Source organism: Canis lupus, chromosome 3 (genome assembly GCF_048164855.1).
Source record: "Canis lupus baileyi chromosome 3, mCanLup2.hap1, whole genome shotgun sequence".
NCBI classification, from domain to species: Eukaryota; Metazoa; Chordata; class Mammalia; order Carnivora; family Canidae; genus Canis; species Canis lupus.
In genome coordinates, this window is record NC_132840.1 from 10,302,216 (window position 1) to 10,326,448 (window position 24,233).

A 24,233-nucleotide genomic window follows, 5' to 3' on the forward strand; every position below is an offset into this window, starting at 1 on the left:
TTAATGAACTACTGCATGTCTACTCAGTATAACTGGTTAGGCCTCTGAGTTAGCCACTCAAATATTTAACTTTAATTCTAAATAAAAAAGAGAGGTAACATATCTTTCAGAGGACAACTGGACAGGAATTTAAGAGACTTGGTCTTCAAAGCCCTGGAGCCCGAGCTCTTTCAAGTCTTTCTCATGATTCTGTAAGGTGGGCAGGGTGGGGATGTGTCACTGTCTTAGATGGAAAAAAAAAAAAAAAAAAACCACCTCAGTGGCTAAGTGTTTTAAGAGGATTGCCTAACAGTTGGTTTAAATCTGAATTTGAACTCCAGTGGGCAGGCAAGGCACCACCACTGATGGGTGTTAGCCAGTGGGATGGGGGTACATTATAGGGAGACATTCTCTACTCCTCCTCCCCTGCCACCCACCCACCACCCAAGGTGGGCTGAGGATCCAGACCGAAAGGGGCCCCAGAACCACCTGTGTGCATGTTGGGTGCTCGACCTTTGAGGGCCTATACAAAGGGAGGGAATGGGCTACATGCCTCTTGCTGACATGGGCAGGTGTTTCCCTAATAATTTTAAGAGTGTGTAGAGAGAAGAGGGACAAATTGAGTTGAGCTCTTTGGCAGAAACTATTTCTTTTTTAGAAAATTTTAATTTAAAATTCAATTTAGGTAACATAGGGCAGCCCGGGTGGCTCAGCGGTTTAGCACTGCCTTCGGCCCAGGGTGTGATCCTGGAGACCCGGGATCGAGTCCCACGTCGGGCTCCCTGCATGGAGCCTGCTTCTCCCTCTGCCGGTGTCTCTGCCTCTCTCTCTCTCTCTCTCTCTCTCTCTCTCTCTCTCTCTGTGTGTCTCTCATGAATAAATAAATAAAAAAAAAATCTTAAAATTCAATTTAGGTAACATAATGCTGTATTATTAGTTTCAGGGGTAGAACTTAGTGATTCATCAGTTGTATACAACACCCAGTGCTCATTCCATCAAGTGCCCTCCTTAATTCCCATCCCCCCACCCACCTCCCTGGCAGGAACTATTTCCTATATAAACCCGAATCTGTGGTCACTGCTCATGCTTAGTTTGTTGGCTGGCATACGGACTAGGGGCTTGTGCCACCAAAGGCTCTGGTCATGGAAAAACCAGGGACTGGATTCTTGCTCTGATACTTCCTAGCTGCGTGACTTTGGAAAAATGATTGGGACTCTCTGGGCCTCACTTTTCCTTGTGGGCAAAGCAGAATCGCTACTAGTACCCATCTCCCCAGTTGTCAGGAGGGTGAAGCAACAAGTGCAGGTACAATAAAGACAGACCAAGACTGGTGACCATACTTGTAATTCCCTGGCCTTCCCTTAGACCAGAAAATATTTGAATGGAATAATATCCAGAACACATAGGGTGTTGAAGAATCTCGTGGAGTCGAACTCAGCTCCGGAGAGCTGAACTGATGAGATCCACTGGAGTTCAGCCTCTAGAACTTCAGTGCTGAGTCATGGCTGACAGGCGCTGCCAAAGTCAATACAGTGGGTCCAGCCTGGGCAGCTGGATTCACGGCAGTGTGTCCCACGTGACCTACATTTCCCATTTTCTGTGTATTTCAGAAGCTCTCCCATATGGTGAGGCCATTCTTGGACCTTACAGGCGGTGCGGGGGTTGTTCTGCTTTCAGAATTTAAGAGGCAGACCTTTTGTTTTGAAACTTCCCGTAAGAAATCAGAACGATATCTTTACTTTTTTGATAGAATGATAGCAGTGTTCACTCCTTTCACGGTTCCCCTGGGCAATCTCCCTTTGATCTGATCTGAAATTTGATCTCGATTGCTAGGAAAGTGTTCTTCCAGTGTCGGGTTTCTGGGATGTGGTTCATGAAAGTTATTTTTGAAAAATTTTAAGTGAAGTATCCTGGTATCTCGGGAGAGTGATGGATACTGGTGCCGCGTGTTCTGGTACCGGCGGCCTTTCTCACGTTCTTGGTACCCCCCCCCCCCCCCCCCCCCCCGCCGCCACCCTACCCCTCTACCTCTCTCTTAAACGCTCAGCTCCCAGACCAAGAATGTGAAGGATCCGTGTGAGATGTTGCAGGGTGGAGTGGATTTTGTCTTTCAGCAGTGATAGGGTGATAGTTCACATGGAATGTCTACAGTTCTTTCAAAAGGTTAAAGGGCTCAGGACAGGACCCAAGCAAAGTCAGAAGACATTCTTTTTTTGTTTTAAGTGTTTGTGCCCTGCTAAGAATGGCAGACGGCGCTCTTTTTTTCTTACCAGTGGGCTAAACAAATAAAGAGTCCTGGTTGTGGGTAGATGGAAGAAGAGATCTCGAGAAGGCTCTAGAGAAAGGTCATGGGGGTGGAGATGCCAAGCACATTATGTGATGCGGTGGGGTGGGGAGAGACCTGAGACATCTCTCTAGGAACTGGCTCAGGTTCTGGATTGAGGAGTTGCGTCCTGAGAGTATCGATGACTCATGCTGTGCAGGTTCAAGCCCTCTTACAGCAGGAAGAGCTCCACGTAGAAGGGTGGTGGCGGGGGGTGCAGGTGCACGCCGGGCGCTGCGGCCACCCAGGCTCGGCCCAGGTCTGGGACAGGAACGTACTGCCCCTTCCCTCCGCGTGTGGCCGAGAGGGCCCTCAGTGGACACGGGAAGGGGGGGGTGTGTGTTCAGATGTGGCGGGGCGTGGCCGCGGCCCGTACAGCACGTAAGTCCTTCGCACGCGCTCGCGGCGCTGCTGGAAGGCTCGAAGGCCCCTCTGGGGCTTAGTGTGTTGTGCTCAGCCTCTTTCCTGGGCCTTATAGTGGAGCAGGGAGCAGACCTTTGCTCGCTGTTGGCAACTTCGGCGGCATCGGGCCGCTGCCCGCGATGAACTGGCCACAGGGTCTTTGCCTCCGAGGACTCCGTGACTGGAGACAGGCTGAGAAGGTGCCAGAAAGCTGTATTGCTGTTTTATCTCCGGTCCGGCGACAGCTCTCAGGACGGCCGCGAGGGGCGTCGGGGGAAGCGTAATGAGGGGAATGTGCTGGAATGCCGGGCTCTGTCTCTTGGGGGCCTGGCCTTAGAAAGCTGGGCCCGGGCCCTTGTGCAACCAGAAACGCACACGGCCACGAGGGCGCCAGCGGAACTGGACCCCGAGTTCTGGAGGGTGGCTTGAGGGCTGCTGGCCTTTGCATGAGAAGAATTGTAGCTTTGGGGGTAAAATTGTGGCGGACAAGCATCGGGGCGATGTTTTGGCGCACTGAGTCCACCATTTAGAGTTTATAGAGACAGACTTTGGAGTCTCAAGATGAGCACGTGGCAGCGTACACCAGGCGTGGGATGGTTTAGTTGAGGAGCCCCTAAAAACTTCACTTAAAACTCTGGCCATTTGTTGCCTGAAGTTAATTTTTTAAAACAAAATCAAAACCCATGAAAACATAAGTCTTCCCGCCTCCCCCACGGAAAACTCTAGAATTTCCAGCTAAATTGGAGAAGACCTTCCCAGAAAAGAAGATGGTAAAAGCGTAGGGGCAAGAGGAGGATCTGTGGAACTGGTGATGGGACAGACACTGTGGCCCGAGAGCCCGCCAGGGCACGAACTCTGTGCGGCAGCGGGTGCCTTGGCTTACTGGGTTCCCTGCTCACGGCCATCCCTAGCCCTGCGGCGATCCTTATCATGCCGTAGCCACTCAGATACCTGAAGGCGAGGGTGGACAAGTCCCCGGACAGGCTCTGATTGTGGGGGTGCTAAGATGCAAAGGCTCTTTGTGGACGACTATGTTTTCTAGCACCGTGGAATTGGAGAAGTCAGCTGTTAGGTCGTGCCATAGACCAGAAAAGCTCGGGGTAGCCTTGTAGAAGAGGAGGCAGTATTCAGATGTGAGGGCAGCCAGCGACGTGGGCGGGGAGCCTGGGGAAGTGTGGCAGAGGACGGACTGGTAAGGCTTTGATGGCCTGGCGAGGGGAACCTTTGGGGTGGACGGAGGGAGGGTTGGCAAAAAACCTGGAGTGCTTTCAGATCCAGATATCCCTTTTAAGTATTCCTGCTCCTGTGGCCTGCAGAGGATGTTTTCTGGGACATCTCCCAAGCCCTCTTCCCCCATTAAAAACAAAATGAAGACCCCTACTCCCCTTCTTTCCCAGTGCGTTAAGTAAACCCAAATCATGTCTTAAGATTGCATGCTGATTGCTGACCCAGCGATTGGTATTCCTTTGCCTTTTTAAGAGAAAAGCTCATTAAAGCAAAAGGAGTATTTGAGTAACTCTCTGGGGGATATACAGCCCTACAGCTGCACTTGGGTAGGGTCCTAAGTGAGCTTACACTGTAATGGAGAGATTCTGCTCCAGAGCTACCCGGCTCTCACCAGGGCGTGATCCCACATCCGTGGGAGGCACGGAGAATATTCTCGGTTCACGCAGAGGTTACAGAGTGGCTGTAAATGGACATTCATATAGAAGAAGAGGAAATTACTGTAGTCAGAGCTCTGGTGCAAGGGCTTTAAAAGAAGGCCATAAATTAGTCATAAGCGCTAAGGAAGATGGGATTCTATTTCTAGGGCTGGTTTATTTTGAGGAGGGCATCAGAAGCCATAGGTAAAGGGAAACTGGTCAAGTAGCAGAAAGATCTTGACTCCTGGGCAGGTTAGCTGCCTGTTTTGCCAGAATTCACCTTCTCTTAGACTTTGAATGTTCCGAGTGATGGGTTTGTCAAGCAGGATTGCTGAACGGGAGCCCTTAGCGGAAGGTTGGTTTATTTATTTATTAACGACTTTACCGTGTTTAAAGGAGCACTTTGGACGTGCACACTGAAATTGCATGTCTAGATCCCGTTGAGCAGCCCTAGCTGCCCCAACTTAAAACGTCATGACATGATACTTCATGCTGATGGTTGTCATAAAGGAAACGGGCTAGCCTGGGAGCATTCAGACAAAGCAGAGGGTTGGTAGGCTCCGGGGAATGAAGTAGCAGTTGGGTATGGTGGGTTAGGAAGACGGAAGGCCTGACTTGTGATGGAAAGAAAGGTGTGTGAGACTGGAGTAGGACCCTGGTGGGATTCTCCTCTGCATAGTAAGTGAGAAGAATGTTCTTTGTGCAGAGGCTGACGTGAAGCACAAATGCATTTAATTGCTCTGCAGCAAAGGTCCTCCCCTCACCGTCGGCCCAGACGTGATGTGGGACCTTCTTTAAGGCTCCATGGCCTGGTTTGGTCAACAGTGGCCTGTACCTGTGTGGTTTGTAAAACTAGTCCTGGAAAGCTGGCTCCTGTGGAGGTGTTGGGCAATTGGGGCCGGCCGACAGCCAGCTTCTGATGTGGTTGGCTGCCTGGCTCACACCTCTTAGGTGCTGGCAAGATGGCAAGATCCAATGGCCCCAGGCTACCACGGAGGTGGGCAAGATGCCATCAACTTCCAGAGCCTTCCTCCTTTCTTTGTCTTCAGGGGAGCGATGGGCACAGGCCCTGGTTTTCCAGTTCCTTAGGCTAGCTGCCTGGCATCACAGTGAGGCTTTAGGCTAGCCCACCCGTGGGATCTGTTGGGCGAGGTTGGGTGAGGTTGGGTGAGGTTGGCATGTCCTGGCTCTGTCCATTTGATAAAAGGAGATATGGATCTGGTGATTCTTCCGTGTAGATTTTCTTTTTTTAGTCCAATATCTGCTATTAGATAAAATAAAAATGTACGGATATATTCTTTGTTTAAATACTGTTTCTCTGTTGTCCCTATGGCTCATTGTGGATATTTATGAATCTCGGATGTGACAGGCTAGTATGGGAGGTTTTTTCTGTCTACTGCTGAGATGTCCCACTGAGCACTACCCACAGGACACAACTTCCTTATGGCATTGAAGACCTCTGGTTCTAATTTCTGATGATGGGAAAGAGAGGATTTGGCTGGCTCACAGAGCCTAGGGGGCAGGGCTGTGTGGACCTGAAGGAGGACACCTCATCATGAAGTTCAGGGACGTTCCTGCTTCTGTGTGTTCATTGTCACAGTCTCCAGAAGGGTCATGTTCATTTCCTACTGATGCTGTAACAAATTGCCATGACCTCAGTGGCTTAAAGCAACGTAGACAGGTTGTCTAATAGTTCTGGAGCCCAGCAGTTGGAAATCCCTTTCACTGGGCTAAAGTCAAGGTGTTGCCAGGCTTCATTCCTCCTGGAAGCTCTGAGGGGAGAATCCGTTTCCTTGCATTTTCTAGATTCTGGCATCCACCCATATTCCTTGGCTCCTGATCACTTTCTCCATTATATCGCCTCTTGCTCCTATCGTCATGTCTCCTCTGTCTCATTCTTCTCTTGTGTCCTCTTTTTTTTTTTAATACCCAGTTCTCTGGCACTATAGGGACCCCTGTGATTATATCAGGCCCACCTGATTCTCTTTCACAAGATCCTTGGCTTGATCCCACCTGCAAGGGCTCATTTGCCATTAGAGGTGACATGTTCACAAGTTTCCCCGTGGTAGGACATGGATCTCTTGGGGGCCTGTCCACACAGGAGTCCTGTGGTGGAGTTAGTGCAGTTAACTGGGAGGGAAAGGCCCATGTGGGCTGGCGTTGAGTAGCAGGGAAGCTAAAATTAAAACAAGTGTTCCTGTGAAAGCTTAAAGCAGTGTACCTGTTCTGGCAAAGGATTTTTCTTTGGGAAGGAGGGGAAGGCTTTGAGGGGGAAATTGGGTAGCCTTTCTCCTCCCCAAATAACACGATGTTGTTTGGTAAAATTGTAACGTAGTGAGGCACCAAGAGCAGTCCTTGAGGCAGAAAGAGAGTGTTTATAAAGGTTTCCTGAGGAAGAATCCAGGCATTGTGAGAGTAAGAGCAGAGTCTCAGGGGAGTCTGACAGCACTTGAGAGGTCAACTGCAGGGTACCTGGAGGCAGCCTCCAATGGTGGGGGGGATGGCGGCCTCCTCTCTGCGCTCCTTGTACAACCCCTTGGACAGGCGCCTCCCCTCCCTGAGTGGCAGGTCCGTGACACGTCATCAGAAATGGTTCTGGTGTGCCCAGGCAGTATGTCCAGTCACTGGATACGGACTTTTTTGGCAGTCCAAGAGGAGGGCACGTTCAATAGCATGGGGATATGTTTCTAGAACTATCACGGATACATTTTCTACCAAAAGTCTGTTGCAGGTGATTCTTCATTTCTTGGCCTGGCCCCTGGAAGTATTAGCGTGAACTCTGGAGTTGTCCCTTTTGGATTAGAGTAATTAAACAGCATCATGGAGGAATGTGTTTGGTTCTAGTGAGGATCTTAAAGGCACGATGTTTGGAACGAGGATAGGTGGTTGGTTGCCTAGTTCATATCCCACGTGCCAGGATCTCAAAACTCAAGAGAAAAATGATTTTTTTTTTATCACATTCTTTTTTTTTTTCTTTTCTTTTCTTTTTTTTTTTTTTTATATCCAATTGCCAAGATTATGAAGAAAGAGGTTCCAAGAACTTGTGGGATGGAGGCCAGGTGCTTCATGGCTTGCGGCCCCCGTCAGGTGTCGGCCATGGGCCTGGGGCCCTGTCGCAGTGCAGAGGTGGTGCCGAGGTGGGGTGAACCGCAGTGTGAGATTCTCCACCTGCCCTTAGACACACCTGTTCCATGAGGCGAGGTGGTGCTAGAGACCCGAGATCACATTCTCAGGCAGCCGACACCACAAGGCACAGCTAGGAAGACTCTACTTCTTCACACGCATCAGATTTAAGTAGCTCTGGCTGTGGTTGTAGCTTGAATGTGCTTTATGCTCGATGAGCTGATAGCAAGCACTCCGTTTTCTGAAGACAGTGTTTCAGTACTGGTGGAACAGGCCGCCGCCTCCTTGGGCCTGCAAGGCAGTAGTTGGCTTCTTCTCTGTGATGGAAACCTGCCCAGTGCCCCCAGGATTTGTATCACATACCCAGGGAACACACACACAGACACACACACACAAAGGGCACCCCACCAAACCTGAGTTTAAGGGCACCATGCTTCACCCCAGCATTATTTCTGGAGTGTTAGCTTAAATCTTAAAAATGCATTAGGGGACTTGTGCCTCCTTGATTTGAGTAGAGCCTGTATGGGGGACAGTCCGGCCTCGGAGGGAGTGGTTTCCGAAGCTGGACACAGAGCATGTCGGCTGACTGGAGACTTCTGGCTGCCAGCTCAGGCCTTTTATGGGGTGTCTAGAGTCCGCTCCCTGGAGAGAGGAGGAGGCTGAGATGAGGTGACCCGGTTCTGCAGGTCAGCAGGGGAGGTTCTGCCTTGGGGCGATGTGCCGAGCGCTCTGATAATGCAGCATTTTTGCTTTCATGCATCTTAAACGTGGATTATACTATTAATTACTGCTGGACAAAAGGATTAGTGCAGCTGGCCTGCTTTCCCCTCTGCACTTTTACACTTCCCCTTTGCTAGGGGATGGCCAAAGGGCAGGAGGTTTTCCTGTCATCTGTCTTTTGTTTTAGCAGCAGTGGCTGCTAAACCTTCTGGGCTCACCAGGACAGGGGAATGAATGGGGCACAGTGCAGAGTCTTGAACTCCACTTGGCCCGTGGGAAATCAGTGGAAGTGGGGCTCTTTCCTTCCCCAGAGCTGGACGTTCTTTGCCAGGCGTCTGGATGGCCCTTCCCAGCAGGGAGAGCTGCCCTGCAGCCTCTTAGCTGTCAGAATGCCTCGCTAAGTATTCCTTTCTCAAGGGGCTGCGCCTGCATGGGTGCTTTCAGTGATAGTCCCCAGGTGCTGTCCCTTTAAGAGTTTCTTAAATGATCAAGGAAAGTACAGCGGATGGCTGGGACTCCCGCCACTGGTCCCCTCAAGGCCGCCCCGGGGGGGGGGGGGGGGGGGGGGTGGTGGTGGGGGGGGGCACCCCCCACCCCCCCCCCACCCCCCCCCCCACCCCCCCCCACCCCTTGCCAGGTTGGAATTTTGGTAACCAGCCCTGAGCTAATACCATGTAATCTGAATCTGAGACAGTTCCTAACCTTTACTACCACCTTCTCCTCGCATATCTGGTATGGTACAGATCTTGAGGGATTACATTTTATATTATGTGTTATATATGATATTAATGATTACTTCTTATGTCTTCCCTGTCTGTATTCAGGCTAGTGGACTAATTATTCATCCATATGGAATATTTTTTTAAATGAGGCATTAAATAACATCCCTGTAGTAATACTCCTAGGAGTATATAACTTGGTAGTGTTTGTGTTATAATCTGTTGTGTGTGCAGGCGTGTGGCTGTTTACTGGCATCCTTCATTATACGGTAACACAATATACACAATTTCCCAGTCGCAGGAATTAGAAGGTGGGAAACAGATTTCTTCAGCGTCAATTGGAAAACAGATTAATGAGTTTGTTTTTTCTTCTAAGAAATTTGACATTGCAAAATTGGTGGGAAGGACAGTGGCATAATGCTTATAATCACAAGTTCTTTGAATTAATTTTGGAGTAAAATTCATTTTAACTAATAATGGAGAAGTCTGCAACAACCAAGAGGCACAATGTGGAGCCTTCCTAAAATGGGAAAGGCTCATTTAGGGTGAAACTGGGAATTTTACCATCTTCTCAATTTCACATACATGAATGAATTCAGATTTCAAAATGGTAGTCTGGTTGAAACCTGATTAAACTTTTTTTTTTTTTTGGATACTTCCTTTTCCTTGAAGCTCTTAATTCTGAACTTGAACTTGAAGGTTACAGAACTAGAAAAATTTTTTTCCTCCTCCCTTCTCTAGCCACAGATGTTTATCATTTTAGAGCCAAGTTCTAGCTCCATGAAACTCATTTCTAAATTTCATCAAAGAAAGTATGGAAATATACTTGGTTATATACTTACACAGTCTGAGATGGTTTAATTCCATTTATTGAGAGATGGCATTGCTTTTTAAATTAATTTTTAAAGAGGCAGTACATGCCCATAATAAAATTTTCAGAAGGTACAGAGGAGAATTCCTCTCCCTCTCTTCCTGTACAGCATGCAGTCACTTAGTTCCCCAGAATCACCTGCTATTGTATCCTTTCTAGAAGGCATATATTTGGAGAGGGCTGTCACAGCATCATAAAATATCTTTTTCACGACTTAGTGTTTTCTGTCTAAAAGATTTTTTTCCCCTTTGTCAGAGTTTCTTCTTTCAGAGATGTTTTTATCCTCTACAGACTACATAATATTAAAAACATCAATGAAATCCAGTTACTTGGAAATTTAAAAATATTCTCCTGAATCACTCAGGTCAAAGAGAAGATGATATTATTATTAGAGAATCATTGAGAAATACTGAGAACTCTGTACACATAAATGTCTGAGTTATTGCCAAAGTTATATTCAGGGGCACATTCATAGCTTTAAATCTTTTTGTTATTATGGAGGAGAAAATGAAAATAAGTGAATTAAATGTTCAACTCAAAGTTGGAAACAATAAAACAAGCCTAGTGAGATGCAAATGATATTAACGAATTAGAAAACAGACAAAACTACTGGCGAAGTTGCAAATCTGAGAGCTATATATTTGGGGAAAAAAACTTAAGAAAATAGAGCAGACCTCATGCTTCATTAAGAAAAGAGAAAACCCAAATATACAAAACTAAAAATGAGTTGATGTGATGGAAAAAAAAGAAAAAAAAAAAAGTAGCAAATTATAAGTTGTATGTGAAGTAGTTATTTTATAACAAAAATAAAATAACTTAAAATACAACAATTTTGAAAATCTCAGTTGACATGGCTGTTCTAGGGAAATGACTCACAAGTTTGAAACTTGAAACAAGAAACTGGAGAAGAAACTGAACATTAAAAAAATACTTTGAAAAAGAACTCTGGATGCAAGCAGTTTAATGGATGAGCTCTTTTAAACTTTGGGGGACAAAATAATTGCCTGCTAAATAAACTGTTTCAGAGTGTAGAAAAAGAGATAAAGCGTTCCAGTTGATTTTTACAAAGCTGGCCTAATTCTGGGAACCCAACATCATTATAAAGATGACACAAAAAGAAGGCTGAGGACTGTGCTCAGGCATAAGTACGGATGCAAAAACACCATACAAAACAGTTGCAGATTGAATTCAGTGGCATTTTGAAAGAATCATGACCACATAGGGTTTATCCCAGAATTGTAAGAAGGGCTTAACATTTATAACGTCTGTTCTTCAATACATCACCTACATAGAACAAAGAAGAAAAACATAATATATATTAGAAAAAAAAAGACATTTGGTAATTTTCTACTCTTATTCCTAGTTTGCTTAGATTTTTTTTTTTTTAAACCAGCCTATAAAGAGATTGCATTAATTTGATGAAGAAACCGACAGCCCTAGCCCTCTCAGCTGGAAACTTACTGATGAACGGAGGTAACAGAATGAAACTGGGAACAAAAACATAGATTGCCCAATGTACTCAATTCTTTTTTCCTGCCTTATTGAATTGGCCAGAACGTACAAACCAGAGTCAAATAATGATTAAAAAGAAACAGGAAAACTCGTTTGCACGTGTTCTCTTCCTAGAATACCCATTACACGTTTAAATTGAATTAAGCGTAGAATTCAGTTACGAAGTAAAATTTCAAAAATCATTAGCTTTCTCATATACCAGGAAAACTCAGAAAGTAATATGGAGCCCACTTAATGCAATGGAATCAAATAGAAACGTGTGTTTGATAAAAGTAGCATTTCAAATAAGTGAGAGGAATTGACATAATAAAAGCTTATGTTTTTCAGTACTTCTAAGTGCCAGGCATTATGCTAAACACTTTCACAGGAACTTAGGTCATTTGATCTATATAAGAACTGTGTGAGGTACTCACTATGAATAGTTCCATTCACTTGTGTTCAGAGAGTTTAAGTAACTTGCTCAGAGTCCCTCAAACTTGAATACTGATCTGATTGACAGCAAAACCAGTAGTCTCTGACACTGTGCTTTACTGCCTGTAGTATTACACAATATTGTATATTGTGCAATAAATTGTTGTAGTGTAGTTAGATAACCAAATAGGGAAAAAATTAAGATAGGGCCATTCCTCACAGCATGTAATACCGTAAATTCCAGATAAATTAGAGAGGTAAAAAGAAAACTGAAATCATGAAAGAGCTACAAGAAAATACAGGTTAATATTAATCTTAATAGGGGATGGGGAGAGATACTAGACCTAGTTCTTCTAGTGAAGAAATCATAACAGACTGATTTGCTGTATTAAAAAATTCTGTGTCCTGGACACTAACAGCAAAATGTAAAGGCACATGACACACCAGGAAAAAATGTTGCAAGCACATATAGTTGACAGAGTTAGTCCTGAATATCCTTAACAGGTAAGGAGCTCTTAAAATCAATGATACACAAAGTAGAAAAATGAGCAAAGTGGGGCATGTGACTGGCTCACTTGGTGGAACTCGTGACTCCTGATCGCAAGGTTGGGAGTTCAAGCCCATGTTAGGGGTAGAGATTACTTAAAAATCTTAAAAAAAAAAAAAAATGAGCAAAGAATATGAATGGGTAAGAAAAAATATGAATGGGTAACTCATGAAGTATAAATTCAGGTTGCCTCTTCCATTTGAAGAGTCAAATAGCTCCTTATTTTAATTTATTTGATTGCTAGTGAGGTTGAGTTTTTTTTGTTTTTGTTTTTGTTTTTTAACCAAGAATTTATTAGAAAGCAAATACCCTGTTATGGTAAAGGGATAGAAAAGTTGGTGCACACTTTCTGAAAAGTAGTTGGGCAGTATGTGTTACAAAGCTTTAAAGTAAGGTGTATTTAGGGACACCTGGGGGGCTCAGTGGTTGAGCATTTGCCTTCAGCTCAGGGTGTGATCGCTGAGTTCGGAGATGGAGTCCTGCATCCAGAACCTGCTTCTCCCTCTCCGCCTGTGTCCCTGCCTCTTTCTATCTCATGAATGAATAAATAAATCTTAAAAAAAAATTAGGGGATCCCTGGGTGGCCCAGACGTTTAGCGCCTGCCTTTGGCCCAGGGCGCGATGCTGGAGTCCCGGGATTGAGTCCCACATCAGGCTCCAAGCATGGATCCTGATTCTCCCTCCTCCTGTGTCTCTGCCCCCCCCCTCTCTCTCTCTCTCTCTCTCTCTATCATAAATAAATAAATCTTAAAAAAATAAAAAATAAAAAAAATAAAAATTAAAATAAGGTGTATTTAAATTTGTAGGTTTTCTCACCAAAAATTTGCTTCTCTGTATTTTGTCTTGCCTTTTTTACCATAGCCTATGTTACCTAATAAAGTACTATGTAATTTTTTAAAAGATTTTATTTATTAATGGAGAGAGGGGTGTGTGAGCAAAGGAGAGGGGCAGAGGGGGAGGGAGGGGACAAGCATACTTCTGTGCTGAGTATGGAGGCCGTATGTGGGGCTCGATCTCGTGGCCCCGAGATTATGACCTGAGCTGAAATCAAGAGTTGGATGCTTAACTGACTAAGCCACCCGGGCGCCCCTAAAATACTATAGTTACCTTTAGTACCTTGGATTGCCTTTCCTGCTGAAATATTAGCCTCATAAGGGCAGGGATCTTTGTCTGTTTTTCTTGCTAATTGTTGCCAAATTTCTAGAATAGGATTGGTAATCCAGCCCCTTCATTTATAATAAAAAAAAATCAGTTGTGCAAAAGAAATTTATAAATAAAGACTTTATTATAGACATTTATAATAGTGAAAAATGGAAACAATCTAAATCTCTCACAGGGGATTGATTTAAACTGTGGTGCATCCATATGGCAGATTCTTATGTGGCTATTTAAAACTCCTGTCTCTTGGTTATGGATGTGGGAAAACAGTGATGTTCAAGTAAATTAAAGGGGGCTGTGTGTACCTTAGAACTTCAATTTAATTTTTAAAATACGGAGAGGGTAAAGAATATGCATAATAGAATATTAACTGAGTGGTTATTTCCAGGTGGTAGGAGTGCAGGCTACTTCTAATATTTTGTTTTCTGAACTCTGAATAGTGAACATCTGTTACTTCTATAATAAACCATACGCACGTCTAAGAGTTGGTGAGAGCGTAGAATCACGAATAGCACTGGTCTATAGCCATGTCTGGAAGACTTGTGGAAATTATTCAGTCTTGAGAATTAGCAAGAGCCTAGTTTAAAAAAAAAATTAGCAAGAATGCTTCACAAAATGTCCTTAGGCTACTCAGTCTTAAATATTTATGCTCTTTAAATGCCCGGAGTGTGTGTTTGTAAAAATATTGGAAGTCTTAGTCAGTGACGTGAAAGCTGGTGGAATCCTGGAGGTGGCGAGAACTCCTCTGCCCCAGGTGGGTTTTCCTGTTGGAAACGCGCTGTCCTCTTCCTGGTATGTTGTAGAATTTCAAAGTAAATTTACGGTGTTGCCTCAGCCTAAGCCAGGAGTGAGGATTTCCATTCACACATTAACCAAGAGGCACAGTGTCTACCTGTCGTGACCCATCGCTGTGCAGAAGGATTGGGGGACAGGTGTAGGAGAAGCTGCCAAGTGGGAGGGTGAGGTGTGGGGACAGTGGGCCACCATCAGGCCACCGCAGACGGGAGCGAACAGCAGGGTGCCAAAGAGGAGTTTGGAGCTACTGAGGGGATTTTCTTGGCCAGCAAATCAGAAATATGTTCAGCATGTTTGGGCTGAAATTTCCCAGGTCCTTAGAGTCACGTGGCCTCTCAGCCAGCATTTGAATCCTGTCTCCCCTACTTTCTGACTCTGGGTCTCAGTTTCTTTTTCCGTAGGAGGAGGAGGTTAGATTAGATCGTCTCCTGGCTCTTTCAGATCTGACCTTCTAAAGGAATCTGATGTCTTTTTATTGTTAAGGTGTGCGTTTCTTTTTTTAAAATTCATTTTAAAAATTTACTTACTTATTTTTAAATAAGCTCTATTCCCCGCCCGGGGCTCAAACTCATGACCCCGAGATCAAGAGCTGCATGCTCTTCCAGCTGAGCCAGCCAGGAGCCCCATTGAGGCATGCAGTTTAGGCATCTCTGTGTCATCCGTGGTGATGGAGCGGCCCAGCGAGTACTGTCACTTCAGAGCTCCGTGGACTGAAGCATAAGCTGGTTGGTAGCTGAAGTTGCAAGAGGAGGGGACAAGTGGCTGTGACTGGTGCACCTGCCCTCAGTTGAGAATCCCAGCCTGGCCAGTTCCTCCTCCTCCCAACCTTCTCTCCCCTCCCCTCCCCTCCCCTCCCCTCCCCTCTCTCTCTTTCTTTCTTCTTTTTTTAAGATTTTTTAAAAAAAATATTTATTTATGATAGTCACAGAGAGAGAGAGAGAGAGAGAGAGAGAGAGAGAGAGAGAGAGGCAGAGACACAGGCAGAGGGAGAAGCAGGCTCCATGCACCGGGAGCCCGATATGGGATTCGATCCTGGGTCTCCAGGATCGCGCCCTGGGCCAAAGGCAGGCACCAAACCACTGCGCCACCCAGGGATCCCAGATTTTATCTATTTATTCATGAGAGACAGAGAGAGAGAGGTAGATACACAGGCAGAGGGAGAAGCAGGCTCCATGCAGGGAGCCCAACGTGGGACTTGATCCCGGGCCCCCGGGATTGCGCCCTGGGCCGAAGGCGGTGCTAAACCGCTGGGTCCCCCAGGGATCCCCCAGCAGGAGGGGCAAGCGTTCATCTCTCTCCTCGGTGACAAGCGAGCCGGGAAGGCAGTGGCTTGCTTCAACACCCGCTGCTTCCTCTGCGCCCTGCGGGGTGCCCGGGGTGCCCGGGCCGCCATCCGAGCTGAGGCCGCGGTCCCCTGGGCCACAGGCTGCCTCCCTGCGGGCCGCGGTGGCCTCTGCCCAGGGCCTGGGGCCCCGCTGAGGGAGGGGAGGGAAGGGAGCCCCGAGCTATGCGCAGCCTCTTTGTAACCTCCCCTCTGAGGTGACTGGTTCTGCCCTAGACGCTGTCAGAAGTGAGTCACGCGGGCCGTGGGATCCCAGGGGCCCGCCCACCGGGGCTCCTGAGGCCCCAGAGACGTGCTTCGTGCCGTGTCAGGCCCCTGCTAGATGCTCCCAGCCCGGTCGGGGCCGGCGGGGGTCAGGACCTTGGGGGGCTCCCCGACGGCGGGGCCGGGCTCCAGCGGACACCCGGGCCTTGCGGTGCGAGCGGCTGGCGGCTCGGGCTCCGACTCCTCACCCCGTGTCTGCTGGGTGTGGTGTGTCTAGTAATTTGAGAGGGAAATGGGCGTTTGGCCGATGAAAACGTCCAGTGTGTGTTTCCGTGGCTTGGGCGGCTATTTAGGGAAACGCCCGGGAGCCCTCCGGAGCCGCCGCCCGCGGGGCCCAGCCTCCCTAGCGGCGTCCTCGCGGGCCTCTGGACGCCCCCACCTGTGAAGTCCAGGAGGTCGGCCTGTGCAGCCTCTGCTAGGGGACGCTCCACTGGACAGAGCCGGGTGCCAGACATTGCCACAGCCCTCGGAAATGAGTAAGAACAAAAATTGAAAGCAGCGACCTCCCCCTAGAACAAGCCGAGCTTTGTGCAGAACAGGCTCCAAATATGAAAAGGCCATTGTTCCCGGATGGCTTTTTAATTAATGCTCACCACTCACACCCATCGGCTCGCCAAGAAGAGCTGCCTCCTTCCTTCCTCTCCACGTGCTTTTGGCCTCCTGCTTCTCCCTGCCTGTTGCCTGGGGGACAGGTCGAGGGACCCCCGGGGATGGGAGGATGCCAGCAGACAGCGTTGAGGCAGGGTGCTTTCTCCGTCTCTCCTGCCCAGCGTACTTCCTACGGGGAGCCCCCACCTGTCAGAGCGTGGCCCCCCACATTTCCAGGTTCAGGATCCAGGCCTGGGCTCCTGGAGCACACACTGTGGCCTCAGCGCGCTCGGTTCACCCTCGCAGGCAATGCTCGCACTTTCTCTTGCCTCCGCCAGAACTCTGAACTGCTGGCTGTGCATTTTAGTTTCCTCTTGGTCGTAGCGCCGTTAGAGCTGAATCTGGATGGATGAGCCTCCAGTAGGATCTGGAGTTTGGGTGTCACTTTCTAGGCCAAGTCCTCTGCTCCTCTGGGTAGGGCCGATGTCCATGCAGGGAAAGGGGCTGATGTGGGAGTTGCTGCTGCGGTGATGTGTCTGGTGGGCTCTGTGGAACCCGGCCCTGGCACAGGAGACGTGCTGGCCCAGACCTGACTTGCATCAGGCTCACTCTTTGGCAGAATTGGGGTCCTGCTGGGGCTCGGCGTTCGGGACAGATGTATCATCCCCGAGCTGTTGTCCTTCAAGTAATGTTGTGTCACCCCTGCCATCTAGGCTGAGCCTACGGGGCTTTCTGGTTAACTGCTGCTGAGAACATTGCCTCAACATTTTATCTTCTGTGGAAAAAATTTTCTTCTGTTTATAGCAACTCCCAAAGAGATGGGTTCATCCCGAGTCTTTTGGTGTTTTAGGATCCCCGCAGGCACAGCCTCGGTGGATTATTCTCTGTAGCTCTGTGTCTTTGGTGTATGGACGTCTTGTGGGACTAGGGTAGAAATAACACACTGTCGATCAGTGTGATCTTGAGTTCGAAGTGGAGTCTGTTGTACGTGAGAACACACCAACGTGGAGACGTTATGTGGCCACTACAGGGTTAACTACATATTCTCATGAATTTTCAAGTTAGAGGGTTGTGAGGATTTTAAATTAAGAAACCCCAGGGGTCTAGTTGAATGGTGGACAAGCCCTGGAGAGAAGATCTGATTGACCAGATAAGTTGTACGGGATTCCTTGAAAATCTGTTCATTCCAGGCCCAGCCAGCTTAACTTCTTGACATGTCACCCAAATATAATTGTAAATGCCGTGGGAAAGAATCTTGAAGTAGGGGTGGGTTCTGTGAAGTCTGTGAGTGGGAAAAACAAGCATGAATTATTACAGCGAGGCTGGATTAGAGTTCTGTTTTAGGTTCTCATCAGCAGAGGAAGCCAGTGCTTCAGATCGCTGTAATTTGGTAGCCACCAGCCACACGTGGTTGCTTTGCCCCTAAAATGTGGCTGACCCGCATTGAGCTGTGCTGTAAGTAGATCAAGCACCAGGCATCCGGGCTTTGGAGGAAAACAAGGGGCAAATATCCTAATAAAATTTTGATGGATTACATTTTAAAAAAGAATTTTAGCCATATTAGAATTATAATTTGACCTGTGTCTCCACTACACCCCCCCCCCCCTTTATAATGTGGCTAAGACTTTTTTTTTCCCTTTGCTGGAATTTTAAAAACATTTTTTATTTAAATTCAACTTAGTCTACATACAGGCTACTAAGAAATTTTAAGATTACATATGTGACTCTCATTTTAAAGATTTTATTTTTGTAAGTAATCTCCACACCCAGCGTGGGGCTTGAACTCAGCCTTGAGATGAAGAGTTGCACGCTCTGTCGACTGTGTGGCTCCCATTGTAGATGAAGGATGGCTGAACAGAGGAGACCCCAAGATGTGCTTATTGCCTTTCTTGGTCAGGAGTACTACGATGAATGCTGTGGGAGACAGTCTGTGTTTGCTTTTTGCATTCACCCACCCCGGACAGAAATTTGTAAGACTGTGTCCCTCCGGCCACGTTCTGACTGTAAAGTGATGGGACGGACAGATGCCATGGCCAGGAGAACAAGTCGCCCCACATTCTTGGGGAGGCATGAGTGCCATTAGATGCACAGGGGCTGGGGGGCGGGCCTCACCATGGTGAGCCCCGGGGCGGGGAACACTATTGCTCAAGTGCTGGAATAGCACCCCTTCCCATCCACCCCCAGTAAAGAATTCTTACCCAATGGAGGGACCTTGAAAGGAAGACTCTCTTGCTCAGATGGACCCTGGACCCTCTTGGTCCAATTGTTCCAGGCCCACGGGCAAGACAGCACCATCTAAATCTTCAGGGGTATTAAGACCTTATCTCATCATCATTGATGGGAGCTAGAGAGCACTTTCACATGGAACCTGTTTGTGAAGAAGGGGTGCCTTTATATAAAGCAAAGTGTAATTTATGTCGGTCATTTCCTTTCCCATGTTGGTTTGGGAGCATCCTTTTTTTTTTTTTTTTTTTTTGTAGCAGGGCCCTACTGTTCTCTTTTAAGAGGACCAGATCTTGCCCTCATGCACAGAAGAGAGAGGTGGGGAGGCTTTCTTGGCAATAAGGAATGTCAACCCTCACTGTTGGCGTTTACCAGTGGAAGGGTCAAGGGTTCACCGTACCAGTTGTCAGTAGTAATAACTAGAGGGCTAGCAAAACGAGATTGACTCTAAGTTGCTTTTCAGTGTGTCTTTCTTGTGATTCTGTATCCAGGGTACTGGTTAAACCAGTCTGTATCTGGCTGATTATTATCAGTAAAGTAAACTTAACTCTATGGCCAGAAATAGTCTCAGCCAGCAGCTTGGGTTTACCAGGTGAAACTGCCATAATGACTGTGGTTTGCTTTTCACAGAGGGCAGTCCATCTTCGTGTGAGAAGTTGGGACCCATCTGCCCATGGGGGTGGTGGGAGGGGTTGGGGGGAGGACTGGAGCCCCCCCTCCCCTTGTACGCTCACAGCCAGTTATGAATGTTGTTATGAGGTTGGTCTCTTTCCGCAGAGAGTTGATGAATGGTTGTTAGCATACTGGTCCTTAAGAACGAGTGGGTAACTGCATGATTTGTAGATTTTGACCCTTTGCTGGGAACCTGCTACGTGGCAGTCGCATGGCGTTACCGAAGATAAAAAGCCACAGCCCGTGCATGTAAGGAAGCCATGTCTGGTTGGACTAGTAGTTACCCCACACATAATTACCTACATTTAGGGGCTTAGGAAAAGTAGAAGAGCCTATGAATAAATAGTCACAGGTAAGTGGAAGACAAGGATGGCACAGTGCCTCTTGAACAGAAAATTGAAAAATTCTGGAGCTCAAGGGCTTTGGTGGCCGGAATAATATAGATGTTTATTTGCATTTTTGGTTTGCACTATTTTCATATGTGCTCTTTTGACCCTTTTCACAATCTCAGAGGTTGTTTGCCCAGACCAAGATCTTTCCTGGGTTCATGGTGAGTTGCCAAGGCCCTGTGAACTTTCATGGTTCACCTAAAGTCATGCAGATAGGGAAGGGCAGGGCTCATTGAGGGGCTTGGGGGCTGATTCGTGTGCTCTTGCTGCACACCGTGCCGTGTCCCTCGCCTATAGTTTCTGCAGGAGCTGGGAATGACTGGTAGCCTTTGTATGTTTCATCTTCGAGGAATTTGGGGGCTGGCCCTGGGGAGAGGAATATGGCAGCTGTAGTTGTGGATGTGACTGGAGGGACAAAAAAAAGGTGTCTATCAGAGAGGTCTGTGCCAGCGGCTTAATTTCCTTTATTTCAGGACTGGAAGTTATTTAAATTACTTTATAGACTTCCTGTTTCCTTGCAAGAGCTCATTAAGTCCAGGCCCAACTGCTGCATTGCCTTAATGCAGCCATTAGACCTGCAGTTCCCATTTGAGCCTCTAGGACACCCGGGTTGGAGAGGTCTGTACTGAGGAAGGAGGTGAGTTTGGTAAGCTCATTTATGGTGACCCTTTCACAGACATCCAGTGATGACCGGACATCAGTGGTCTAACTTAAGGATAAAGAATTGCCCAGTGCTCTGGACACTGGAGACAATTTTCTGGACTTGTGAATTTTACCCATATATATTGGGGATGAGGCAGGCACATCTCATCAGTCCATAAGACCAGGCACCCTGCTTAGATTTTTGGCTACTGGAGCACAGCCTTGGACTAGCTGTGGCACTGGAAGCGGATGTGTGTGCTGGGAAGGCTGAGGATTTCCCCAGTGATTAGGAACGTGTGTGTTGGTATAAATGTGGATTACCTTTACCCTGTGTTTTACTTGATAGGAAGGCTTTCAGACGGGGGTTTCAGAATCGCACCACAGCTTTTGAATTGTACCCAAAGGCAGCTCTTGAGGAGATAAGTATTTGACTAGATGGTTTACCTTTAAACTCACCAACAAAATAATTTTAGGTGACCAGGAAGTACCCCGCCCCATGCACATCTATAATTGATCCATCAGGGGAAACCTGTCCCTGCGCTCTCTCTCAGGCCTGGATTTGTTGCAGAGTGCTAATTAGAAATCATAGCAACAACAAACAGGTGTTATGAGGGAGCATAAATGGTGTCAACATCAAGAAGCTGTCACTGGCTCCCTGTGGATGCGTGGGCCAGCTGTGATGCAGGGAAGCCGTGCTGCTTACCTGCCATCCACCTGGGGGAAGGTAGAGATCGACTAGGTTGCCACCTTCCTTGACTCCGTGACTTTTACTCCTTGGCTCGAAGTCCTTTGACACACAGTTATATCCCTTTGGTCCTCAGTACATACTCAATCTCAGCTGGTCCAGAAGGTCTTGCGGGGACCCCACCGCAGGAGGCCAGGAGGGGCATCATTCCTTACTAACAGGCAGGCGAGGATCTTTGTAAAGACGGAGTTAATACGGTGACTTAAATGCATAAGAGTCAGACCTGCGTGTCCCAGTGAATGCTGAGTCTTAAATATTCATTTACAATGTTAAAGTCTGTAATTTCTTCATAAAGAATTCTCAAATGATAAAGATGACCTGGTAGGCGTCAATTCACTTGTATTTTCGAAAAGCTTTTGAAAAGGTCCCTCATAAAAGATTAAGAGAGAACAAAACCCCAGTGTGGTGTAAAGTCCTTGTTGTGGATTAAAAAATGATAAAGTGACAGGGAACAGAAGGATCCTGGTGGAGGCCCGCTGCTCGTGGTGGGCCCGGGTTAATAGAGGGGTGTCTGAAGAGTCTGTAGTTGGGGCTCTAGTTATTAAGTGCATTAACTATTTGGAGAAGGAAACGGAGGGTCGGTCAGTGCAATCGGCTGCCATAACCCTGGTTTTTGTCGCGGATTCAGCGCAGAGTCTGTAGCGCCTTGAATGCGCCAGGGGACCGGGCGGCGCGGGGGCAGAGGAAATGAAGTTTGAGGAAGTCTGGAGCATAATTCAGACTGGCAGAAAATCTAGTCCATGCGGCCCCCGAGGAAGGAGGCTCAGCAGTCATCATGGGCAACTGCGGTCCAGTCGAGTGGCTTTTTTTTTTTTATTTTTTAAGGACAAAGCAGATCAGGACGGGGTGGGTCGAAGAACGAAGGGCTTCCTTAGGGAGGAGGGAACGTGCTGTGGTGCTGTTGGAATCCTACTGTCCTGCTGGACGTAGGAAGGAGGGGCAGTTCTCGAGAGTCTTTCTGTCCGTGTTCTCTTTTATGCAGTTGTGTTTCTTTTCAGTCACGATGAGGGCAGCCTGCTGTACCTGGACATGCCTGCCTCTTTATTCCTCTGTGGGGACCTGGCGTGCTCCTCTGACACACACTACGCATGTGTCTCACAGCGGGGGATCCTATGGCTCCCTTAGGATAGACCACGCAGCCCGGCATCTCAAATTTTCTAAGTACAAAGTGGGGGCGGCCGAGCTGTTTGTGGGGGGGCAGGTGGCTGTGAGTTGAGTGGATGAGGGGGGTGTCCTGGGGAGGGCGTGCAGGCTGGGCAGCAGAGCAGTGCAGTGTCTCCTGCCTGCTTGCAGTTCTCTTTTGCTGCCTCTTTAGGGCTCCTTGCTGTGATCCTTCTGTGGCTGAAAAGAAAGTTCCTTGTGCATGAACATCTGTCTTGAGGGCTCGTACGTTCCTGAATGGGCTCTTCCAGGCAAGCCATGGATTTCTTTCTTAGTTGCCCTTCTTTATTTACTAATTTCCTTTGGTAGCTGTCTCCTTACCCGGGTCCCGCTTTAATTAAAACCTGGAAAATGCTGGCCTCCCTCAGAAATGTTGCTGAGTCCCTCCTTTTGGCTGTGAGCAGATGCCTCTGTGTGGGTTGGGGTCCCCAGCAGGCCGCTCCCCCCACCCCACCCTCTGGGAATTTCTTCAGTCTTGATCCCACATAGTTAGAAGCTGCAATAACTACTTGGTTGCTAATTACCCGGCCTAACATTAGATCGGTTTACAGGGGAGCTGGGAGCCTGTCAGCAAAGGTCAGCCTGAGGTCCTCCCACTAACCAGCCCTCTTGTGATCGCAGTGCAAGGAAGAAGGCATTATCAGGGAAGGCTGGGGGGGTGGGGGGGGAGGGTGGGCGGCTCCCGGCTGTGGGGTCCTTGCTGGGGGGATGGGAGATGGAGAAGTGTGCCGCTGACGAATCTAAAGGGGTCAGGGAGGCGCATAACCCTTCTCACAACCTTTCTCAGAGAGCCTGGAGGGGGTTAAAGCCCTTGCTTTCATCGAGAGGGTGGGATGGATGGATGCGTGGAGCAAGCCAGGATGTGCCGATGGTGACTGTCCCTGGTTGACTCTGTTAGAAGGGACAGTCCAGCCAGAGACTTTCAGGGGAGCAGCAGGGTCTATGAGAGAGAGCTCCCCGAACCTTTTATATCTTCTTACCACCTGTATATACTGTGTTGTTGGCTTCATTATTTTTCCTTTTCATGGGCTCTCCTATTAAACCCCTGAATACCTGCTCTAGCATTATCCCAAGCAATGACCCTCGACCAATCACAGCTCTGGGCTGGTTGTATTGGTTCAGATATTACATAGATAACGATTGCAATTTAAACTGTTCATCCACATACTACCTGCCATCACCCAGCCTCTGGCCAGTGGAGCTTGTAGTACATGCTAGAAAACAGCAGTGGCAAAGACACTGGACTGGAAGTCTGAGTAGAGCTTGCTCTCAAGCCTGGCACTGCTTTCTCGTGACCTGTGGGACTGTGGGTGAGTCTCTCTGCTTCTCTAAGCCTTAACAGGGAGGCTCATCCAGCACCTACTGTGCTAAATACTTCGCTGTCTTCTTAACCCTTACAACCCCCTGGGGCAAATACGATCTTTACACCCATTATACGGCTGAGGAACCCAAAGTGCCTTAAGACCTTAAAGATTTTAAGTGGCCTCTGTGCTGGGATGCCAGCTGAAGGCACATGGCTTGTGGCCTGTTCTGTGCTGTCTTGTGTCTTTTTTTTTTTTTAATCCACCCCAACACGGGTCTGTCCTGTATCTGCCTGTTGGGCGCAGTGTTAGAGAAAAGTCTATTGAAGTGGGCAGGACTGGGAAGGAAAGAAGGCTCAGCTTCTCACGGGTGGGTCTCTCAACTCCCGTCAGCAGCTGTGGCACAGCCCTGCGTGCTCAGTTCCAGTTGTCTGGCCCGTCCCTGGTTGGGACAGGCCTGGACTTCCCCTGCGTGCTCCCCCTTCCCATCAGGGTGAGATCAGTATGTGGTCAATGGGGGCCTGGGAGGCAGGGTTACAACGTGTTACGTTGATAAAGTTCTTGCAGCGCAAGACACAGCCTCAGAGCAGATTGGGAACTCTTTGTTCAGTCTTGTTGCAGGTACAGTGAGTCTCCCCAGCGCTGTCAGGACCCGGGAGGACTCTATGCCGTCCTGACCCTCGGAAATGGCGGGGGTGAGGGG

General features: G+C 47.9%; 1 protein-coding gene across 34 annotated transcripts in view; it reads left to right on the forward strand.

Moving 5' to 3' along the window:
* Positions 1 to 24,233, forward strand: part of ZFHX3 (zinc finger homeobox 3) — a 524,735-nt gene that overhangs the window by 314,635 nt on the left and 185,867 nt on the right. Inside the window, exon 1 of one of the 34 annotated variants that reach the window (XM_072817224.1) lies at positions 16,091 to 16,285. The exons of the other annotated variants lie outside the window; for them this stretch is intronic. The gene's annotated coding sequence lies outside the window, so the exon portion shown is untranslated. Of the gene's footprint in view, positions 1 to 16,090; positions 16,286 to 24,233 lie in introns of those variants that run through there. 34 annotated transcript variants of the gene reach the window in all.